General features: G+C 48.3%; 16 non-coding genes across 16 annotated transcripts; all 16 read left to right on the forward strand.

Moving 5' to 3' along the window:
* The first annotated feature begins 1,246 nt into the window (after nt 1-1,246).
* Nucleotides 1,247-1,319, forward strand: TRNAV-AAC (transfer RNA valine (anticodon AAC)). The gene has a single exon. It is a non-coding gene; the product is annotated as a tRNA-Val (tRNA).
* Nucleotides 1,320-2,654: 1,335 nt separating this feature from the next.
* Nucleotides 2,655-2,726, forward strand: TRNAP-UGG (transfer RNA proline (anticodon UGG)). The gene has a single exon. It is a non-coding gene; the product is annotated as a tRNA-Pro (tRNA).
* Nucleotides 2,727-3,170: 444 nt separating this feature from the next.
* Nucleotides 3,171-3,243, forward strand: TRNAV-UAC (transfer RNA valine (anticodon UAC)). Its single transcript has one exon. It is a non-coding gene; the product is annotated as a tRNA-Val (tRNA).
* A 1,521-nt stretch (nt 3,244-4,764) lies between these two features.
* On the forward strand, nt 4,765-4,837 carry TRNAV-AAC (transfer RNA valine (anticodon AAC)). Its single transcript has one exon. It is a non-coding gene; the product is annotated as a tRNA-Val (tRNA).
* A 1,336-nt stretch (nt 4,838-6,173) lies between these two features.
* On the forward strand, nt 6,174-6,245 carry TRNAP-UGG (transfer RNA proline (anticodon UGG)). The gene has a single exon. It is a non-coding gene; the product is annotated as a tRNA-Pro (tRNA).
* A 444-nt stretch (nt 6,246-6,689) lies between these two features.
* TRNAV-UAC (transfer RNA valine (anticodon UAC)) lies at nt 6,690-6,762 on the forward strand. Its single transcript has one exon. It is a non-coding gene; the product is annotated as a tRNA-Val (tRNA).
* Nucleotides 6,763-8,283: 1,521 nt separating this feature from the next.
* Nucleotides 8,284-8,356, forward strand: TRNAV-AAC (transfer RNA valine (anticodon AAC)). The gene has a single exon. It is a non-coding gene; the product is annotated as a tRNA-Val (tRNA).
* A 1,336-nt stretch (nt 8,357-9,692) lies between these two features.
* On the forward strand, nt 9,693-9,764 carry TRNAP-UGG (transfer RNA proline (anticodon UGG)). Its single transcript has one exon. It is a non-coding gene; the product is annotated as a tRNA-Pro (tRNA).
* Nucleotides 9,765-10,208: 444 nt separating this feature from the next.
* On the forward strand, nt 10,209-10,281 carry TRNAV-UAC (transfer RNA valine (anticodon UAC)). Its single transcript has one exon. It is a non-coding gene; the product is annotated as a tRNA-Val (tRNA).
* Nucleotides 10,282-11,802: 1,521 nt separating this feature from the next.
* Nucleotides 11,803-11,875, forward strand: TRNAV-AAC (transfer RNA valine (anticodon AAC)). The gene has a single exon. It is a non-coding gene; the product is annotated as a tRNA-Val (tRNA).
* Nucleotides 11,876-13,211: 1,336 nt separating this feature from the next.
* On the forward strand, nt 13,212-13,283 carry TRNAP-UGG (transfer RNA proline (anticodon UGG)). The gene has a single exon. It is a non-coding gene; the product is annotated as a tRNA-Pro (tRNA).
* A 444-nt stretch (nt 13,284-13,727) lies between these two features.
* On the forward strand, nt 13,728-13,800 carry TRNAV-UAC (transfer RNA valine (anticodon UAC)). The gene has a single exon. It is a non-coding gene; the product is annotated as a tRNA-Val (tRNA).
* Nucleotides 13,801-15,321: 1,521 nt separating this feature from the next.
* Nucleotides 15,322-15,394, forward strand: TRNAV-AAC (transfer RNA valine (anticodon AAC)). The gene has a single exon. It is a non-coding gene; the product is annotated as a tRNA-Val (tRNA).
* A 1,324-nt stretch (nt 15,395-16,718) lies between these two features.
* On the forward strand, nt 16,719-16,790 carry TRNAP-UGG (transfer RNA proline (anticodon UGG)). Its single transcript has one exon. It is a non-coding gene; the product is annotated as a tRNA-Pro (tRNA).
* Nucleotides 16,791-17,234: 444 nt separating this feature from the next.
* TRNAV-UAC (transfer RNA valine (anticodon UAC)) lies at nt 17,235-17,307 on the forward strand. The gene has a single exon. It is a non-coding gene; the product is annotated as a tRNA-Val (tRNA).
* A 1,521-nt stretch (nt 17,308-18,828) lies between these two features.
* Nucleotides 18,829-18,901, forward strand: TRNAD-AUC (transfer RNA aspartic acid (anticodon AUC)). Its single transcript has one exon. It is a non-coding gene; the product is annotated as a tRNA-Asp (tRNA).
* Nucleotides 18,902-19,097: the final 196 nt, after the last annotated feature.

Below are 19,097 nucleotides of genomic sequence, written 5' to 3' on the forward strand. Positions count from 1 at the left end.
ACCTTGAGCAAAGAAAGGGCCAGACTTACAAGGCCCTATCGCCACCGGCACATCATCTTTAGTGACGCCCCGGTGGCACTATGTACTGTGCCGTATTTACAAGACGCCGTTCAACCACGTTTTGTGGCTTAACACCACCTTGTAAATACGGCCCCTTCACACGCAGCCCTTTCCCTGGAAGGGGCGTGCAATGGGCGTTGCTCTGGGTGGGCCACTGCAACACCATAGCATTTTGATGCTGCTCCAGTTTTACGAGTTTTTGTAAATCTGTGGCAGCGCCAAAATCCAAGCGCCATACAATGGGTGTCGTTATAGTGGAGAAACGAGCAGAAATGTTTTCATTTCTCCTCATTTTTGCTCTTTCTATGTGTGCTGCACGAACATATCGCCACTGAAGATTTCTGTTGTGCAGGAAGGTGTGCCTTCCTGAACAAAAACAATTTCCCCCTCCACGCAGCCATCCTTGTACCATGGCGCAAGGATGGCTGCGTTGGTGCTCGGCAGCTAATTTAGAGCTGGCGCAGAGGGAAGCACAGGGGTGCGCTGTATTCTACTAAATACGGCGCTTCCCTGCATTTTGAAAATGACTGAGTGCGAGGCTGCCAAATTTGGCAGAGCGTCTCACTCAGTCATCCTCTTGTAATTATGGGCCAAAAGGTCTAAAGGATAGAGGCGTTTTATGTCATGTTCGATGACGACCATGGAAATGACTCTAGTCATATTGCAGAAGAGAGAACCAGGTGCATTTTCTTGCCTTGCGATGTATTCGCCCACTCTCTGCCCTCAACCCTAGGAGCAGGGTCTGAGCAGTGGTGCTTCTGTGCCCTCGCTCGTTGGTGTCCGGGTCCAAATCCCCAACACACCCTTTTTAGCAGAAAACACACAAATTTTACTCAAAATACACAAAGCTTGAAGATTCCTCATTCCACTCAAAGCATTGTTGTGCAAAATATTTTTAGCCTCAGGAGAAAAAAAGGATCACCATGCCTTGGCTTCCTTCCTGCTTGCTTTCAGTGTGCTCTGTGTGATGCTTTCACAGGCTCTGGTTTCAGGCATTTAGGCATCAGATATTTGTCTCTACCCGCAGCTGTGACTTTTCAGTACATCTGAGTGTACGCTTGCTGGCTGACAACGCTGCAATTTTCACACTTACTCCTCGCTTTGCGAGCAACTGCTGATCAAGTATAGAGGCAATCGGGCAAACATATGAGGGGAATTTTGCTCCTTCAGTCAAGCCCTCATGCTTGTTTCTGTAGTGTAGTGGTTATCACGTTCGCCTAACACGCGAAAGGTCCCCGGTTCGAGACCGGGCAGAAACAATGGGCAGTGTCTGCTTTTGTGTTTGCTCCCTAAAAGCTTAGTCTCACTCAGGGATGGCCTTTAAAAACTTGTGACCTGTGTAAAACTTGTATTACTATTGCAGGCCGGTAAAAAGTTATCTGCATCTTTGCGTAGTCGTGCATGTGCCTGGTTTCTTATTCTGTTTTTTACTTTTTTTTTTCTTGGCCATGTTATATTGTGGGGCCTTTAAACCTGTCACCTTGATAGGAACATTGCAAGCGGCAGCATCGACAAGTGCAGACTGAGGAGTCAGACCTAAACACAGACTCAGCTGTCAGGATGGCCGAGTGGTCTAAGGCGGCAGCCTCAAGAGAGCTTGATCTTCAGTTAAGCTAAGCATCCTGGTTTGCTCATGTAGTTGTGGGTTCATATCGCACTTCTGATAGGTCTATTTTCTGCCCTTAAATCTTCCTCTGCTTGCACAGCCAGCTCCCCACAACACTATCTTTGCAAGCTGCTGTAGCATATGAAAAGAAATCCACCAACCCTCCGGCTGGGCCCTCAATCAGCATTCCATGTATTTCTGGAAGGGGCATCTCAGTCACGCCTTCTGTTAGAGCTGCACCTTATCACTGTAACTACCATGCTGGTTTCTACTTAAGCAGTTGATTCCATCGTTTGAAGTGAGGCTCTCCTGCCACTTTTGGGCAGAGAAGGCACTGCCCCTGCAACAACAACAGGCAGACAAGCTCAACCTGGGTTTCCTGGTTAGGTGGGCGGAGCAGAATGGCAATGGTCCCTCCTTGTGACTTGAAATTAACATGAAGAAGACAGAGAGGCAGCTGGGAGTAGGCAGTACCCATGCACCCCTGAACACTGTCTTGCGATTTTCACCCAATTCTGAAATGAGTCGGGAGGAAAGGAGGTGATTTTCCTATCGAAGGCCATTCTGGGAATTCAGCCACCCCGCGTCTCCCAGGTGAGTGTTTCAGGCCTGTGAGGCACTCATATAAATCTCGCCTGATCGAGCACTGAGCGAGCAATTGTGCTTGAATACAAGAGGCATGCTCCTCTGGCTCAGGCGCAAGAGATGGCAGGCCCTTCAGTGCTTCTGGTCTGGAAGTCTACGGTGCAAGGGCCCAGGTCCTGCGGAGGCGTACAACTACCAGAAAGGGTCTGCTTTTCTCATCAGCGCCACAGTTCAGCTTGCTAGCATAGGGCTTCTTGACTACCTCTTGCCTTGCTAGAGGCAAAAAAAAAACCCTTGGCACAAAACATCAATTGCTATGGCACGCTTAGAAGGAGAGTCTCCAAGTGGCCCTGATTTTCACAAAGACACTTCAGAAGATGTTTGAAAGGCTTTTGCAGCAGCAGGCTCGTTGGTCTAGGGGTATGATTCTCGCTTTGGGTGTGAGAGGTCCCGGGTTCAAATCCCGGACGAGCCCGTGCCTTCATAGGTTCGATCTGTTTTTAAACAGGAGTATTTCTGCTTTCCACTCTTGTAAGATGCCATGGTGGAATGCATTGCATGCTTTCTACTGGTGTCGAGGCAGTTCGGCATGATGAAGGAGTGCGGGATTTCTTTCTAACTGCTTTTTTGTGTTGGAGCAGCACTTCTCGTTGGAACATGAAATGCACAGTGCTTCTCCAAAGTAATTGCAGGGCTGGTTTTGAAATCACCTCTTGGAATGAAAGTGATCCCAGTTCCTTTCTTCCAAAGGAAGAGATCCTGTCAGAAAGGCTCAGCTTTGAGCGTCATGAATATTGTCCCTTAGTCCTTGCATTCCAGTCCAAAGCATAGCCACATAAAGAAAGCAGGTGTGTCTGTTTCCAGTGCAGTGGTTCCAGTCCAATGCATAGCCACATGAAGCAAATAAGCAGGCATGTCTGTTTCTGTAGTGTAGTGGTTATCACGTTCGCCTTACACGCGAAAGGTCCCTGGTTCGAGGCCAGGCAGAAACAGCAAGTTGCTGTGCTTTATCACATTATTTGCATTTACCACCTCACCTGACAGGTAAATTGAAATTAAAGAGGCTGTGTCTATCCCTCACCATCGTGAGGTACTACGCTCCAAGGGCATCGGTCTCAACTCACCAAGAGAAGACGATACACCTTACGGCAGTCAGTTGCTCCCTTTTTGACCTTTCCATTGAAGCCTGGGCCTACTGTGGTCAAGCCAGCCAAGGAAGGAAGGTATGAGAGCGAAAATGGCTTTCCTACCTTCACCAAGAACATACACCTTGAGCAAAGAAAGGGCCAGACTTACAAGGCCCTATCGCCACCGGCACATCATCTTTAGTGACGCCCCGGTGGCACTATGTACTGTGCCGTATTTACAAGACGCCGTTCAACCACGTTTTGTGGCTTAACACCACCTTGTAAATACGGCCCCTTCACACGCAGCCCTTTCCCTGGAAGGGGCGTGCAATGGGCGTTGCTCTGGGTGGGCCACTGCAACACCATAGCATTTTGATGCTGCTCCAGTTTTACGAGTTTTTGTAAATCTGTGGCAGCGCCAAAATCCAAGCGCCATACAATGGGTGTCGTTATAGTGGAGAAACGAGCAGAAATGTTTTCATTTCTCCTCATTTTTGCTCTTTCTATGTGTGCTGCACGAACATATCGCCACTGAAGATTTCTGTTGTGCAGGAAGGTGTGCCTTCCTGAACAAAAACAATTTCCCCCTCCACGCAGCCATCCTTGTACCATGGCGCAAGGATGGCTGCGTTGGTGCTCGGCAGCTAATTTAGAGCTGGCGCAGAGGGAAGCACAGGGGTGCGCTGTATTCTACTAAATACGGCGCTTCCCTGCATTTTGAAAATGACTGAGTGCGAGGCTGCCAAATTTGGCAGAGCGTCTCACTCAGTCATCCTCTTGTAATTATGGGCCAAAAGGTCTAAAGGATAGAGGCGTTTTATGTCATGTTCGATGACGACCATGGAAATGACTCTAGTCATATTGCAGAAGAGAGAACCATGTGCATTTTCTTGCCTTGCGATGTATTCGCCCACTCTCTGCCCTCAACCCTAGGAGCAGGGTCTGAGCAGTGGTGCTTCTGTGCCCTCGCTCGTTGGTGTCCGGGTCCAAATCCCCAACACACCCTTTTTAGCAGAAAACACACAAATTTTACTCAAAATACACAAAGCTTGAAGATTCCTCATTCCACTCAAAGCATTGTTGTGCAAAATATTTTTAGCCTCAGGAGAAAAAAAGGATCACCATGCCTTGGCTTCCTTCCTGCTTGCTTTCAGTGTGCTCTGTGTGATGCTTTCACAGGCTCTGGTTTCAGGCATTTAGGCATCAGATATTTGTCTCTACCCGCAGCTGTGACTTTTCAGTACATCTGAGTGTACGCTTGCTGGCTGACAACGCTGCAATTTTCACACTTACTCCTCGCTTTGCGAGCAACTGCTGATCAAGTATAGAGGCAATCGGGCAAACATATGAGGGGAATTTTGCTCCTTCAGTCAAGCCCTCATGCTTGTTTCTGTAGTGTAGTGGTTATCACGTTCGCCTAACACGCGAAAGGTCCCCGGTTCGAGACCGGGCAGAAACAATGGGCAGTGTCTGCTTTTGTGTTTGCTCCCTAAAAGCTTAGTCTCACTCAGGGATGGCCTTTAAAAACTTGTGACCTGTGTAAAACTTGTATTACTATTGCAGGCCGGTAAAAAGTTATCTGCATCTTTGCGTAGTCGTGCATGTGCCTGGTTTCTTATTCTGTTTTTTACTTTTTTTTTTCTTGGCCATGTTATATTGTGGGGCCTTTAAACCTGTCACCTTGATAGGAACATTGCAAGCGGCAGCATCGACAAGTGCAGACTGAGGAGTCAGACCTAAACACAGACTCAGCTGTCAGGATGGCCGAGTGGTCTAAGGCGGCAGCCTCAAGAGAGCTTGATCTTCAGTTAAGCTAAGCATCCTGGTTTGCTCATGTAGTTGTGGGTTCATATCGCACTTCTGATAGGTCTATTTTCTGCCCTTAAATCTTCCTCTGCTTGCACAGCCAGCTCCCCACAACACTATCTTTGCAAGCTGCTGTAGCATATGAAAAGAAATCCACCAACCCTCCGGCTGGGCCCTCAATCAGCATTCCATGTATTTCTGGAAGGGGCATCTCAGTCACGCCTTCTGTTAGAGCTGCACCTTATCACTGTAACTACCATGCTGGTTTCTACTTAAGCAGTTGATTCCATCGTTTGAAGTGAGGCTCTCCTGCCACTTTTGGGCAGAGAAGGCACTGCCCCTGCAACAACAACAGGCAGACAAGCTCAACCTGGGTTTCCTGGTTAGGTGGGCGGAGCAGAATGGCAATGGTCCCTCCTTGTGACTTGAAATTAACATGAAGAAGACAGAGAGGCAGCTGGGAGTAGGCAGTACCCATGCACCCCTGAACACTGTCTTGCGATTTTCACCCAATTCTGAAATGAGTCGGGAGGAAAGGAGGTGATTTTCCTATCGAAGGCCATTCTGGGAATTCAGCCACCCCGCGTCTCCCAGGTGAGTGTTTCAGGCCTGTGAGGCACTCATATAAATCTCGCCTGATCGAGCACTGAGCGAGCAATTGTGCTTGAATACAAGAGGCATGCTCCTCTGGCTCAGGCGCAAGAGATGGCAGGCCCTTCAGTGCTTCTGGTCTGGAAGTCTACGGTGCAAGGGCCCAGGTCCTGCGGAGGCGTACAACTACCAGAAAGGGTCTGCTTTTCTCATCAGCGCCACAGTTCAGCTTGCTAGCATAGGGCTTCTTGACTACCTCTTGCCTTGCTAGAGGCAAAAAAAAAACCCTTGGCACAAAACATCAATTGCTATGGCACGCTTAGAAGGAGAGTCTCCAAGTGGCCCTGCTTTTTCACAAAGACACTTCAGAAGATGTTTGAAAGGCTTTTGCAGCAGCAGGCTCGTTGGTCTAGGGGTATGATTCTCGCTTTGGGTGTGAGAGGTCCCGGGTTCAAATCCCGGACGAGCCCGTGCCTTCATAGGTTCGATCTGTTTTTAAACAGGAGTATTTCTGCTTTCCACTCTTGTAAGATGCCATGGTGGAATGCATTGCATGCTTTCTACTGGTGTCGAGGCAGTTCGGCATGATGAAGGAGTGCGGGATTTCTTTCTAACTGCTTTTTTGTGTTGGAGCAGCACTTCTCGTTGGAACATGAAATGCACAGTGCTTCTCCAAAGTAATTGCAGGGCTGGTTTTGAAATCACCTCTTGGAATGAAAGTGATCCCAGTTCCTTTCTTCCAAAGGAAGAGATCCTGTCAGAAAGGCTCAGCTTTGAGCGTCATGAATATTGTCCCTTAGTCCTTGCATTCCAGTCCAAAGCATAGCCACATAAAGAAAGCAGGTGTGTCTGTTTCCAGTGCAGTGGTTCCAGTCCAATGCATAGCCACATGAAGCAAATAAGCAGGCATGTCTGTTTCTGTAGTGTAGTGGTTATCACGTTCGCCTTACACGCGAAAGGTCCCTGGTTCGAGGCCAGGCAGAAACAGCAAGTTGCTGTGCTTTATCACATTATTTGCATTTACCACCTCACCTGACAGGTAAATTGAAATTAAAGAGGCTGTGTCTATCCCTCACCATCGTGAGGTACTACGCTCCAAGGGCATCGGTCTCAACTCACCAAGAGAAGACGATACACCTTACGGCAGTCAGTTGCTCCCTTTTTGACCTTTCCATTGAAGCCTGGGCCTACTGTGGTCAAGCCAGCCAAGGAAGGAAGGTATGAGAGCGAAAATGGCTTTCCTACCTTCACCAAGAACATACACCTTGAGCAAAGAAAGGGCCAGACTTACAAGGCCCTATCGCCACCGGCACATCATCTTTAGTGACGCCCCGGTGGCACTATGTACTGTGCCGTATTTACAAGACGCCGTTCAACCACGTTTTGTGGCTTAACACCACCTTGTAAATACGGCCCCTTCACACGCAGCCCTTTCCCTGGAAGGGGCGTGCAATGGGCGTTGCTCTGGGTGGGCCACTGCAACACCATAGCATTTTGATGCTGCTCCAGTTTTACGAGTTTTTGTAAATCTGTGGCAGCGCCAAAATCCAAGCGCCATACAATGGGTGTCGTTATAGTGGAGAAACGAGCAGAAATGTTTTCATTTCTCCTCATTTTTGCTCTTTCTATGTGTGCTGCACGAACATATCGCCACTGAAGATTTCTGTTGTGCAGGAAGGTGTGCCTTCCTGAACAAAAACAATTTCCCCCTCCACGCAGCCATCCTTGTACCATGGCGCAAGGATGGCTGCGTTGGTGCTCGGCAGCTAATTTAGAGCTGGCGCAGAGGGAAGCACAGGGGTGCGCTGTATTCTACTAAATACGGCGCTTCCCTGCATTTTGAAAATGACTGAGTGCGAGGCTGCCAAATTTGGCAGAGCGTCTCACTCAGTCATCCTCTTGTAATTATGGGCCAAAAGGTCTAAAGGATAGAGGCGTTTTATGTCATGTTCGATGACGACCATGGAAATGACTCTAGTCATATTGCAGAAGAGAGAACCATGTGCATTTTCTTGCCTTGCGATGTATTCGCCCACTCTCTGCCCTCAACCCTAGGAGCAGGGTCTGAGCAGTGGTGCTTCTGTGCCCTCGCTCGTTGGTGTCCGGGTCCAAATCCCCAACACACCCTTTTTAGCAGAAAACACACAAATTTTACTCAAAATACACAAAGCTTGAAGATTCCTCATTCCACTCAAAGCATTGTTGTGCAAAATATTTTTAGCCTCAGGAGAAAAAAAGGATCACCATGCCTTGGCTTCCTTCCTGCTTGCTTTCAGTGTGCTCTGTGTGATGCTTTCACAGGCTCTGGTTTCAGGCATTTAGGCATCAGATATTTGTCTCTACCCGCAGCTGTGACTTTTCAGTACATCTGAGTGTACGCTTGCTGGCTGACAACGCTGCAATTTTCACACTTACTCCTCGCTTTGCGAGCAACTGCTGATCAAGTATAGAGGCAATCGGGCAAACATATGAGGGGAATTTTGCTCCTTCAGTCAAGCCCTCATGCTTGTTTCTGTAGTGTAGTGGTTATCACGTTCGCCTAACACGCGAAAGGTCCCCGGTTCGAGACCGGGCAGAAACAATGGGCAGTGTCTGCTTTTGTGTTTGCTCCCTAAAAGCTTAGTCTCACTCAGGGATGGCCTTTAAAAACTTGTGACCTGTGTAAAACTTGTATTACTATTGCAGGCCGGTAAAAAGTTATCTGCATCTTTGCGTAGTCGTGCATGTGCCTGGTTTCTTATTCTGTTTTTTACTTTTTTTTTTCTTGGCCATGTTATATTGTGGGGCCTTTAAACCTGTCACCTTGATAGGAACATTGCAAGCGGCAGCATCGACAAGTGCAGACTGAGGAGTCAGACCTAAACACAGACTCAGCTGTCAGGATGGCCGAGTGGTCTAAGGCGGCAGCCTCAAGAGAGCTTGATCTTCAGTTAAGCTAAGCATCCTGGTTTGCTCATGTAGTTGTGGGTTCATATCGCACTTCTGATAGGTCTATTTTCTGCCCTTAAATCTTCCTCTGCTTGCACAGCCAGCTCCCCACAACACTATCTTTGCAAGCTGCTGTAGCATATGAAAAGAAATCCACCAACCCTCCGGCTGGGCCCTCAATCAGCATTCCATGTATTTCTGGAAGGGGCATCTCAGTCACGCCTTCTGTTAGAGCTGCACCTTATCACTGTAACTACCATGCTGGTTTCTACTTAAGCAGTTGATTCCATCGTTTGAAGTGAGGCTCTCCTGCCACTTTTGGGCAGAGAAGGCACTGCCCCTGCAACAACAACAGGCAGACAAGCTCAACCTGGGTTTCCTGGTTAGGTGGGCGGAGCAGAATGGCAATGGTCCCTCCTTGTGACTTGAAATTAACATGAAGAAGACAGAGAGGCAGCTGGGAGTAGGCAGTACCCATGCACCCCTGAACACTGTCTTGCGATTTTCACCCAATTCTGAAATGAGTCGGGAGGAAAGGAGGTGATTTTCCTATCGAAGGCCATTCTGGGAATTCAGCCACCCCGCGTCTCCCAGGTGAGTGTTTCAGGCCTGTGAGGCACTCATATAAATCTCGCCTGATCGAGCACTGAGCGAGCAATTGTGCTTGAATACAAGAGGCATGCTCCTCTGGCTCAGGCGCAAGAGATGGCAGGCCCTTCAGTGCTTCTGGTCTGGAAGTCTACGGTGCAAGGGCCCAGGTCCTGCGGAGGCGTACAACTACCAGAAAGGGTCTGCTTTTCTCATCAGCGCCACAGTTCAGCTTGCTAGCATAGGGCTTCTTGACTACCTCTTGCCTTGCTAGAGGCAAAAAAAAAACCCTTGGCACAAAACATCAATTGCTATGGCACGCTTAGAAGGAGAGTCTCCAAGTGGCCCTGCTTTTTCACAAAGACACTTCAGAAGATGTTTGAAAGGCTTTTGCAGCAGCAGGCTCGTTGGTCTAGGGGTATGATTCTCGCTTTGGGTGTGAGAGGTCCCGGGTTCAAATCCCGGACGAGCCCGTGCCTTCATAGGTTCGATCTGTTTTTAAACAGGAGTATTTCTGCTTTCCACTCTTGTAAGATGCCATGGTGGAATGCATTGCATGCTTTCTACTGGTGTCGAGGCAGTTCGGCATGATGAAGGAGTGCGGGATTTCTTTCTAACTGCTTTTTTGTGTTGGAGCAGCACTTCTCGTTGGAACATGAAATGCACAGTGCTTCTCCAAAGTAATTGCAGGGCTGGTTTTGAAATCACCTCTTGGAATGAAAGTGATCCCAGTTCCTTTCTTCCAAAGGAAGAGATCCTGTCAGAAAGGCTCAGCTTTGAGCGTCATGAATATTGTCCCTTAGTCCTTGCATTCCAGTCCAAAGCATAGCCACATAAAGAAAGCAGGTGTGTCTGTTTCCAGTGCAGTGGTTCCAGTCCAATGCATAGCCACATGAAGCAAATAAGCAGGCATGTCTGTTTCTGTAGTGTAGTGGTTATCACGTTCGCCTTACACGCGAAAGGTCCCTGGTTCGAGGCCAGGCAGAAACAGCAAGTTGCTGTGCTTTATCACATTATTTGCATTTACCACCTCACCTGACAGGTAAATTGAAATTAAAGAGGCTGTGTCTATCCCTCACCATCGTGAGGTACTACGCTCCAAGGGCATCGGTCTCAACTCACCAAGAGAAGACGATACACCTTACGGCAGTCAGTTGCTCCCTTTTTGACCTTTCCATTGAAGCCTGGGCCTACTGTGGTCAAGCCAGCCAAGGAAGGAAGGTATGAGAGCGAAAATGGCTTTCCTACCTTCACCAAGAACATACACCTTGAGCAAAGAAAGGGCCAGACTTACAAGGCCCTATCGCCACCGGCACATCATCTTTAGTGACGCCCCGGTGGCACTATGTACTGTGCCGTATTTACAAGACGCCGTTCAACCACGTTTTGTGGCTTAACACCACCTTGTAAATACGGCCCCTTCACACGCAGCCCTTTCCCTGGAAGGGGCGTGCAATGGGCGTTGCTCTGGGTGGGCCACTGCAACACCATAGCATTTTGATGCTGCTCCAGTTTTACGAGTTTTTGTAAATCTGTGGCAGCGCCAAAATCCAAGCGCCATACAATGGGTGTCGTTATAGTGGAGAAACGAGCAGAAATGTTTTCATTTCTCCTCATTTTTGCTCTTTCTATGTGTGCTGCACGAACATATCGCCACTGAAGATTTCTGTTGTGCAGGAAGGTGTGCCTTCCTGAACAAAAACAATTTCCCCCTCCACGCAGCCATCCTTGTACCATGGCGCAAGGATGGCTGCGTTGGTGCTCGGCAGCTAATTTAGAGCTGGCGCAGAGGGAAGCACAGGGGTGCGCTGTATTCTACTAAATACGGCGCTTCCCTGCATTTTGAAAATGACTGAGTGCGAGGCTGCCAAATTTGGCAGAGCGTCTCACTCAGTCATCCTCTTGTAATTATGGGCCAAAAGGTCTAAAGGATAGAGGCGTTTTATGTCATGTTCGATGACGACCATGGAAATGACTCTAGTCATATTGCAGAAGAGAGAACCATGTGCATTTTCTTGCCTTGCGATGTATTCGCCCACTCTCTGCCCTCAACCCTAGGAGCAGGGTCTGAGCAGTGGTGCTTCTGTGCCCTCGCTCGTTGGTGTCCGGGTCCAAATCCCCAACACACCCTTTTTAGCAGAAAACACACAAATTTTACTCAAAATACACAAAGCTTGAAGATTCCTCATTCCACTCAAAGCATTGTTGTGCAAAATATTTTTAGCCTCAGGAGAAAAAAAGGATCACCATGCCTTGGCTTCCTTCCTGCTTGCTTTCAGTGTGCTCTGTGTGATGCTTTCACAGGCTCTGGTTTCAGGCATTTAGGCATCAGATATTTGTCTCTACCCGCAGCTGTGACTTTTCAGTACATCTGAGTGTACGCTTGCTGGCTGACAACGCTGCAATTTTCACACTTACTCCTCGCTTTGCGAGCAACTGCTGATCAAGTATAGAGGCAATCGGGCAAACATATGAGGGGAATTTTGCTCCTTCAGTCAAGCCCTCATGCTTGTTTCTGTAGTGTAGTGGTTATCACGTTCACCTAACACGCGAAAGGTCCCCGGTTCGAGACCGGGCAGAAACAATGGGCAGTGTCTGCTTTTGTGTTTGCTCCCTAAAAGCTTAGTCTCACTCAGGGATGGCCTTTAAAAACTTGTGACCTGTGTAAAACTTGTATTACTATTGCAGGCCGGTAAAAAGTTATCTGCATCTTTGCGTAGTCGTGCATGTGCCTGGTTTCTTATTCTGTTTTTTACTTTTTTTTTTCTTGGCCATGTTATATTGTGGGGCCTTTAAACCTGTCACCTTGATAGGAACATTGCAAGCGGCAGCATCGACAAGTGCAGACTGAGGAGTCAGACCTAAACACAGACTCAGCTGTCAGGATGGCCGAGTGGTCTAAGGCGGCAGCCTCAAGAGAGCTTGATCTTCAGTTAAGCTAAGCATCCTGGTTTGCTCATGTAGTTGTGGGTTCATATCGCACTTCTGATAGGTCTATTTTCTGCCCTTAAATCTTCCTCTGCTTGCACAGCCAGCTCCCCACAACACTATCTTTGCAAGCTGCTGTAGCATATGAAAAGAAATCCACCAACCCTCCGGCTGGGCCCTCAATCAGCATTCCATGTATTTCTGGAAGGGGCATCTCAGTCACGCCTTCTGTTAGAGCTGCACCTTATCACTGTAACTACCATGCTGGTTTCTACTTAAGCAGTTGATTCCATCGTTTGAAGTGAGGCTCTCCTGCCACTTTTGGGCAGAGAAGGCACTGCCCCTGCAACAACAACAGGCAGACAAGCTCAACCTGGGTTTCCTGGTTAGGTGGGCGGAGCAGAATGGCAATGGTCCCTCCTTGTGACTTGAAATTAACATGAAGAAGACAGAGAGGCAGCTGGGAGTAGGCAGTACCCATGCACCCCTGAACACTGTCTTGCGATTTTCACCCAATTCTGAAATGAGTCGGGAGGAAAGGAGGTGATTTTCCTATCGAAGGCCATTCTGGGAATTCAGCCACCCCGCGTCTCCCAGGTGAGTGTTTCAGGCCTGTGAGGCACTCATATAAATCTCGCCTGATCGAGCACTGAGTGAGCAATTGTGCTTGAATACAAGAGGCATGCTCCTCTGGCTCAGGCGCAAGAGATGGCAGGCCCTTCAGTGCTTCTGGTCTGGAAGTCTACGGTGCAAGGGCCCAGGTCCTGCGGAGGCGTACAACTACCAGAAAGGGTCTGCTTTTCTCATCAGCGCCACAGTTCAGCTTGCTAGCATAGGGCTTCTTGACTACCTCTTGCCTTGCTAGAGGCAAAAAAAAAACCCTTGGCACAAAACATCAATTGCTATGGCACGCTTAGAAGGAGAGTCTCCAAGTGGCCCTGCTTTTTCACAAAGACACTTCAGAAGATGTTTGAAAGGCTTTTGCAGCAGCAGGCTCGTTGGTCTAAGGGTATGATTCTCGCTTTGGGTGTGAGAGGTCCCGGGTTCAAATCCCGGACGAGCCCGTGCCTTCATAGGTTCGATCTGTTTTTAAACAGGAGTATTTCTGCTTTCCACTCTTGTAAGATGCCATGGTGGAATGCATTGCATGCTTTCTACTGGTGTCGAGGCAGTTCGGCATGATGAAGGAGTGCGGGATTTCTTTCTAACTGCTTTTTTGTGTTGGAGCAGCACTTCTCGTTGGAACATGAAATGCACAGTGCTTCTCCAAAGTAATTGCAGGGCTGGTTTTGAAATCACCTCTTGGAATGAAAGTGATCCCAGTTCCTTTCTTCCAAAGGAAGAGATCCTGTCAGAAAGGCTCAGCTTTGAGCGTCATGAATATTGTCCCTTAGTCCTTGCATTCCAGTCCAAAGCATAGCCACATAAAGAAAGCAGGTGTGTCTGTTTCCAGTGCAGTGGTTCCAGTCCAATGCATAGCCACATGAAGCAAATAAGCAGGCATGTCTGTTTCTGTAGTGTAGTGGTTATCACGTTCGCCTTACACGCGAAAGGTCCCTGGTTCGAGGCCAGGCAGAAACAGCAAGTTGCTGTGCTTTATCACATTATTTGCATTTACCACCTCACCTGACAGGTAAATTGAAATTAAAGAGGCTGTGTCTATCCCTCACCATCGTGAGGTACTACGCTCCAAGGGCATCGGTCTCAACTCACCAAGAGAAGACGATACACCTTACGGCAGTCAGTTGCTCCCTTTTTGACCTTTCCATTGAAGCCTGGGCCTACTGTGGTCAAGCCAGCCAAGGAAGGAAGGTATGAGAGCGAAAATGGCTTTCCTACCTTCACCAAGAACATACACCTTGAGCAAAGAAAGGGCCAGACTTACAAGGCCCTATCGCCACCGGCACATCATCTTTAGTGACGCCCCGGTGGCACTATGTACTGTGCCGTATTTACAAGACGCCGTTCAACCACGTTTTGTGGCTTAACACCACCTTGTAAATACGGCCCCTTCACACGCAGCCCTTTCCCTGGAAGGGGTGTGCAATGGGCGTTGCTCTGGGTGGGCCACTGCAACACCATAGCATTTTGATGCTGCTCCAGTTTTACGAGTTTTTGTAAATCTGTGGCAGCGCCAAAATCCAAGCGCCATACAATGGGTGTCGTTATAGTGGAGAAACGAGCAGAAATGTTTTCATTTCTCCTCATTTTTGCTCTTTCTATGTGTGCTGCACGAACATATCGCCACTGAAGATTTCTGTTGTGCAGGAAGGTGTGCCTTCCTGAACAAAAACAATTTCCCCCTCCACGCAGCCATCCTTGTACCATGGCGCAAGGATGGCTGCGTTGGTGCTCGGCAGCTAATTTAGAGCTGGCGCAGAGGGAAGCACAGGGGTGCGCTGTATTCTACTAAATACGGCGCTTCCCTGCATTTTGAAAATGACTGAGTGCGAGGCTGCCAAATTTGGCAGAGCGTCTCACTCAGTCATCCTCTTGTAATTATGGGCCAAAAGGTCTAAAGGATAGAGGCGTTTTATGTCATGTTCGATGACGACCATGGAAATGACTCTAGTCATATTGCAGAAGAGAGAACCATGTGCATTTTCTTGCCTTGCGATGTATTCGCCCACTCTCTGCCCTCAACCCTAGGAGCAGGGTCTGAGCAGTGGTGCTTCTGTGCCCTCGCTCGTTGGTGTCCGGGTCCAAATCCCCAACACACCCTTTTTAGCAGAAAACACACAAATTTTACTCAAAATACACAAAGCTTGAAGATTCCTCATTCCACTCAAAGCATTGTTGTGCAAAATATTTTTAGCCTCAGGAGAAAAAAAGGATCACCATGCCTTGGCTTCCTTCCTGCTTGCTTTCAGTGTGCTCTGTGTGATGCTTTCACAGGCTCTGGTTTCAGGCATTTAGGCATCAGATATTTGTCTCTACCCGCAGCTGTGACTTTTCAGTACATCTGAGTGTACGCTTGCTGGCTGACAACGCTGCAATTTTCACACTTACTCCTCGCTTTGCGAGCAACTGCTGATCAAGTATAGAGGCAATCGGGCAAACATATGAGGGGAATTTTGCTCCTTCAGTCAAGCCCTCATGCTTGTTTCTGTAGTGTAGTGGTTATCGCGTTCGCCTAACACGTGAAAGGTCCCCGGTTCGAGACCGGGCAGAAACAATGGGCAGTGTTTGCTCCCTAAAAGCTTAGTCTCACTCAGGGATGGCCTTTAAAAACTTGTGACCTGTGTAAAACTTGTATTACTATTGCAGGCCGGTAAAAAGTTATCTGCATCTTTGCGTAGTCGTGCATGTGCCTGGTTTCTTATTCTGTTTTTTACTTTTTTTTTTCTTGGCCATGTTATATTGTGGGGCCTTTAAACCTGTCACCTTGATAGGAACATTGCAAGCGGCAGCATCGACAAGTGCAGACTGAGGAGTCAGACCTAAACACAGACTCAGCTGTCAGGATGGCCGAGTGGTCTAAGGCGGCAGCCTCAAGAGAGCTTGATCTTCAGTTAAGCTAAGCATCCTGGTTTGCTCATGTAGTTGTGGGTTCATATCGCACTTCTGATAGGTCTATTTTCTGCCCTTAAATCTTCCTCTGCTTGCACAGCCAGCTCCCCACAACACTATCTTTGCAAGCTGCTGTAGCATATGAAAAGAAATCCACCAACCCTCCGGCTGGGCCCTCAATCAGCATTCCATGTATTTCTGGAAGGGGCATCTCAGTCACGCCTTCTGTTAGAGCTGCACCTTATCACTGTAACTACCATGCTGGTTTCTACTTAAGCAGTTGATTCCATCGTTTGAAGTGAGGCTCTCCTGCCACTTTTGGGCAGAGAAGGCACTGCCCCTGCAACAACAACAGGCAGACAAGCTCAACCTGGGTTTCCTGGTTAGGTGGGCGGAGCAGAATGGCAATGGTCCCTCCTTGTGACTTGAAATTAACATGAAGAAGACAGAGAGGCAGCTGGGAGTAGGCAGTACCCATGCACCCCTGAACACTGTCTTGCGATTTTCACCCAATTCTGAAATGAGTCGGGAGGAAAGGAGGTGATTTTCCTATCGAAGGCCATTCTGGGAATTCAGCCACCCCGCGTCTCCCAGGTGAGTGTTTCAGGCCTGTGAGGCACTCATATAAATCTCGCCTGATCGAGCACTGAGCGAGCAATTGTGCTTGAATACAAGAGGCATGCTCCTCTGGCTCAGGCGCAAGAGATGGCAGGCCCTTCAGTGCTTCTGGTCTGGAAGTCTACGGTGCAAGGGCCCAGGTCCTGCGGAGGCGTACAACTACCAGAAAGGGTCTGCTTTTCTCATCAGCGCCACAGTTCAGCTTGCTAGCATAGGGCTTCTTGACTACCTCTTGCCTTGCTAGAGGCAAAAAAAAAACCCTTGGCACAAAACATCAATTGCTATGGCACGCTTAGAAGGAGTGTCTCCAAGTGGCCCTGCTTTTTCACAAAGACACTTCAGAAGATGTTTGAAAGGCTTTTGCAGCAGCAGGCTCGTTGGTCTAGGGGTATGATTCTCGCTTTGGGTGTGAGAGGTCCCGGGTTCAAATCCCGGACGAGCCCGTGCCTTCATAGGTTCGATCTGTTTTTAAACAGGAGTATTTCTGCTTTCCACTCTTGTAAGATGCCATGGTGGAATGCATTGCATGCTTTCTACTGGTGTCGAGGCAGTTCGGCATGATGAAGGAGTGCGGGATTTCTTTCTAACTGCTTTTTTGTGTTGGAGCAGCACTTCTCGTTGGAACATGAAATGCACAGTGCTTCTCCAAAGTAATTGCAGGGCTGGTTTTGAAATCACCTCTTGGAATGAAAGTGATCCCAGTTCCTTTCTTCCAAAGGAAGAGATCCTGTCAGAAAGGCTCAGCTTTGAGCGTCATGAATATTGTCCCTTAGTCCTTGCATTCCAGTCCAAAGCATAGCCACATAAAGAAAGCAGGTGTGTCTGTTTCCAGTGCAGTGGTTCCAGTCCAATGCATAGCCACATGAAGCAAATAAGCAGGCATGTCTGTTTCTGTAGTGTAGTGGTTATCACGTTTGCCTTACACGCGAAAGGTCCCTGGTTCGAGGCCAGGCAGAAACAGCAAGTTGCTGTGCTTTATCACATTATTTGCATTTACCACCTCACCTGACAGGTAAATTGAAATTAAAGAGGCTGTGTCTATCCCTCACCATCGTGAGGTACTACGCTCCAAGGGCATCGGTCTCAACTCACCAAGAGAAGACGATACACCTTACAGCAGTCAGTTGCTCCCTTTTTGACCTTTCCATTGAAGCCTGGGCCTACTGTGGTCAAGCCAGCCAAGGAAGGAAGGTATGAGAGCGAAAATGGCTTTCCTACCTTCACCAAGAACATACACCTTGAGCAAAGAAAGGGCCAGACTTACAAGGCCCTATCGCCACCGGCACATCATCTTTAGTGACGCCCCGGTGGCACTATGTACTGTGCCGTATTTACAAGACGCCGTTCAACCACGTTTTGTGGCTTAACACCACCTTGTAAATACGGCCCCTTCACACGCAGCCCTTTCCCTGGAAGGGGCGTGCAATGGGCGTTGCTCTGGGTGGGCCACTGCAACACCATAGCATTTTGATGCTGCTCCAGTTTTACGAGTTTTTGTAAATCTGTGGCAGCGCCAAAATCCAAGCGCCATACAATGGGTGTCGTTATAGTGGAGAAACGAGCAGAAATGTTTTCATTTCTCCTCATTTTTGCTCTTTCTATGTGTGCTGCACGAACATATCGCCACTGAAGATTTCTGTTGTGCAGGAAGGTGTGCCTTCCTGAACAAAAACAATTTCCCCCTCCACGCAGCCATCCTTGTACCATGGCGCAAGGATGGCTGCGTTGGTGCTCGGCAGCTAATTTAGAGCTGGCGCAGAGGGAAGCACAGGGGTGCGCTGTATTCTACTAAATACGGCGCTTCCCTGCATTTTGAAAATGACTGAGTGCGAGGCTGCCAAATTTGGCAGAGCGTCTCACTCAGTCATCCTCTTGTAATTATGGGCCAAAAGGTCTAAAGGATAGAGGCGTTTTATGTCATGTTCGATGACGACCATGGAAATGACTCTAGTCATATTGCAGAAGAGAGAACCATGTGCATTTTCTTGCCTTGCGATGTATTCGCCCACTCTCTGCCCTCAACCCTAGGAGCAGGGTCTGAGCAGTGGTGCTTCTGTGCCCTCGCTCGTTGGTGTCCGGGTCCAAATCCCCAACACACCCTTTTTAGCAGAAAACACACAAATTTTACTCAAAATACACAAAGCTTGAAGATTCCTCATTCCACTCAAAGCATTGTTGTGCAAAATATTTTTAGCCTCAGGAGAAAAAAAGGATCACCATGCCTTGGCTTCCTTCCTGCTTGCTTTCAGTGTGCTCTGTGTGATGCTTTCACAGGCTCTGGTTTCAGGCATTTAGGCATCAGATATTTGTCTCTACCCGCAGCTGTGACTTTTCAGTACATCTGAGTGTACGCTTGCTGGCTGACAACGCTGCAATTTTCACACTTACTCCTCGCTTTGCGAGCAACTGCTGATCAAGTATAGAGGCAATCGGGCAAACATATGAGGGGAATTTTGCTCCTTCAGTCAAGCCCTCATGCTTGTTTCTGTAGTGTAGTGGTTATCACGTTCGCCTATCACGCGAAAGGTCCCCGGTTCGAGACCGGGCAGAAACAATGGGCAGTGTCTGCTTTTGTGTTTGCTCCCTAAAAGCTTAGTCTCACTCAGGGATGGCCTTTAAAAACTTGTGACCTGTGTAAAACTTGTATTACTATTGCAGGCCGGTAAAAAGTTATCTGCATCTTTGCGTAGTCGTGCATGTGCCTGGTTTCTTATTCTGTTTTTTACTTTTTTTTTTCTTGGCCATGTTAT

Source organism: Pleurodeles waltl, chromosome 10 (assembly GCF_031143425.1).
Source record: "Pleurodeles waltl isolate 20211129_DDA chromosome 10, aPleWal1.hap1.20221129, whole genome shotgun sequence".
NCBI lineage: Eukaryota > Metazoa > Chordata > Amphibia > Caudata > Salamandridae > Pleurodeles > Pleurodeles waltl.